The following is a 3,017-nucleotide window of genomic DNA, read 5'->3' as shown; positions in this document are numbered from 1 at the left end:
GCACATTTTAAGAACCATCAATAAATTATTTCTACTGTAAGTTATTATTATTATACAGATTATAGCCAGAGTTCTTAGTTCTGTAAGCCCATGTTTGAAATGTCCTTAAATAGAGGGGCTATAAACGTTATGACCCTAAAAGCAAGGGCAGCTGAACAGCCGCTTAGCCAGATGTTAACGGCTTGCAGGCATGAACGTATTCCCATATTTCTAAATAATGATTTCAAAACAATTTTCCTTCGTGCAAAGGGAACTGGACAGACACATAGTTTTTTTTTTCTTCACGCAAAGTTTATTAACAAGTGCCTTCAGAATGTACAACAGCACAAAGTACGGCCATATTATAAGGGGAGATTTGAGCATTTATGCCCTTGGCATCTATAAGTAGCTATCTAGGTTTACTTCTTAACACCAGAGGACTTGGTGGCAGACTTGCTGAATTTGCCAGCACTGGCAGCCTTCTTCTCAACCGCCTTGATAACGCCGACAGCCACCGTCTGCCTCATGTCCCGGACAGTAAAACGACCAAGAGGAGGGTTGTTGGAGAAGCTCTCCACACACATGGGTTTGCCTGGAGTCATCTCCACAATGGTGGCATTCCAGACTTGAGTGCTTTTGGTGCATCTTCAAGCTTCTTGCCAGATCTCCGGTCAATTTTCTCCTTCAGCTCAGTGAATTTGCAGGCAATGTGAGCGGTGTGGCAATCCAAAACAGGGGCGTTTCCCTGGCCGATCTGGCCGGGGTGGTTTAGAATAATGACCTGGGCTGTGAAGCTCCCAGCCTCCATTGGGGGATCGTTTTTGCTGTCTCCAGCAACATTCCCTCTTCGGATATCTTTCACAGACACGTTCTTCACATTGAAGCCAACGTTGTCACCTGGGAGAGCCTCCACCAGCACCTCGTGGTGCATCTCCACAGACTTAACTTCAGTGGTTACGTTACTGGGGGCAAAGGTCACCACCATGCCAGCCTTAATGATACTGGTTTCCACACGGCCCACTGGGACTGTTTCAATGCCTCCTATCTTGTAGACTTTCTGCAGGGGCAGATGGAGGGGCTTGTCAGTAGGGCAGCTCGGTGGGATGATGGTGTCCGAAGCTTCGAGCAGGGTGACCCCACTGGCGGCTCCCTCCGTACGCTCAACCTTCCAGCCCTTAAACCAGGCCATCTTCGTGCTGGACTCCAGCATGTTATCCCCGTGCCAGCCAGAGATTGGCACAAATGCCACTGTGGCTGGGTTGTAACCGATTTTCTTGATGTAGGTGCTGACTTCCTTGGTGATTTCTTTGAAACGCTTCTGGCTGTAGGGGGGTTCGGTAGAGTCCATCTTGTTCACACCAATGATCAGCTGCTTCACCCCCAGGGTGTAGGCCTGCCAGGCATGCTCGTGGGTCTGTCCGTTCTTGGAAATACCAGCTTCAAACTCACCCACGCCGCCAGCAACAATCAGCACTGCGCAGTCAGCCTGCGAGGTGCCGGTGATCATGTTCTTGATGAAATCCCTGTGTCCGGGGGCATTGATGATGGTGATGTAATACTTGGCAGTCACGTTCCCTCTCTGCCTTGAGCTTGTCCAACACCCAGGCGTACTTGAAAGATCCCTTGCCCATCTCGGCTGCCTCCTTCTTGAACTTCTCAATGGTTCTCTTGCTGATGCCCCCACACTTGTAGATGAGGTGGCCGGTGGTGGTGGACTTGCCTGATTCCACATGGCCGATGACCACGATGTTAATGTGGATCTTTTCCTTTCCCATTTCGGCAGAGTTTGGCGCTGGTGTCTGCTCTGCTACGACTCCGGCTGGAAGGAAAGTCGACAGACACATAGTAAATGAATTAATGTTTCGTTCTTATATCCACATAGTCTACAAGAAAGATTTTGTGACTGTTTTTCCCTTTAGATTCCATAATACCAAACCGGAATAGCATAAATTGATGTTTCAATCTTAATGAAAAATGTTCTGCCAGATACCCTTGAGGACCTATATTGGCATATGAATTAATTACTGTCCAAGGTATGGCTCCTTACCACAAAAATATTTTTATCTATTAGATTTTATGCTATTTGCGCTGCAGATCTTACACTTGATTAAAAGATGCCTTTCCCAATGTTGCTCCGCATGCTTCTTGTATGCCTAAACCCTTAATAGATACATTTAAATGACTTCCCCAAAATTCTTGACTATACATTTGTTCCTCTATTTCCTTCCAGCCTAAATTGCTGATAGAACCTCTTTCTGATGCTCACAGTCTCCAACAAAATTTTCTAAAAGCACTTTCACACTGATGTGTCTGATTTTTTAATCCAAACTCTAAACGCATTTGTAGGGGGTACCGATTATTGAATTTGAAATATGGATCTATTAACATTTATTTGGCTCCTATTCAATGTATCTATTTCCAATCCCGCATAATTTCTGTACCATATAATGATGAAGGTACTAGCCGAGCCTCCATAACCTTCAGTAAGTCGGTTAGCGGCTGAATATTCAATTTTTGTTTTAGTATTTTAAATCCATATGCTAATGATTGTGCCTTCGCTTGAATGGATAACAAGTGGGATTTGCCGGACATTGGCTTATCCATAAAGAAACCTAGATATTTATATGAGCAAACTTCCTCCAATTTTTTTTCCTTCCAACCACCATACATGATATTTAGGCTTAAAATCTACCAACTGAATCACTTTAGTTTCATTTAGATTCAGAACTAGCCCTTGTTTTACCATGTACATATTTTGAGCATTCATACTCCGTTGTAGACCTATTGGTGTTTTACTTAATAGGACTATATCCCCCATGTATTGTAGACAACCCAATTTCTCCTCCGCATGGATTGGTGGATAGTTATTATCCAAATCCAAAATGTCAGACAGATTTAAACAGTCTTAGAACCAAGACACATCTTTGTTTAAGACCGTTATTTTTCCTAATTTTGGATGTTACACGGCTTCTGTCCCCTATTTTGACTTGAGCCCATGTTTGAATGTAGAATTCCACAGTTGCCCTTAGTAAATCTTC

At 44.1% G+C, this 3,017-nt stretch overlaps 1 pseudogene; it reads right to left on the bottom strand.

The window, feature by feature from the left end:
• Positions 1-398: 398 nt before the first annotated feature.
• LOC146861809 (elongation factor 1-alpha, oocyte form pseudogene) lies at positions 399-1,794 on the bottom strand (annotated as a pseudogene).
• Between the last annotated feature and the right edge of the window lie 1,223 nt (positions 1,795-3,017).

The sequence above is a fragment of the Triturus cristatus genome, chromosome 2_2 (assembly GCF_964204655.1).
Source record: "Triturus cristatus chromosome 2_2, aTriCri1.1, whole genome shotgun sequence".
Classification (NCBI taxonomy): Eukaryota; Metazoa; Chordata; class Amphibia; order Caudata; family Salamandridae; genus Triturus; species Triturus cristatus.
The sequence above is the reverse complement of the archived record's forward strand: the minus strand, read 5'-3'. Positions and strand labels throughout refer to the sequence as shown.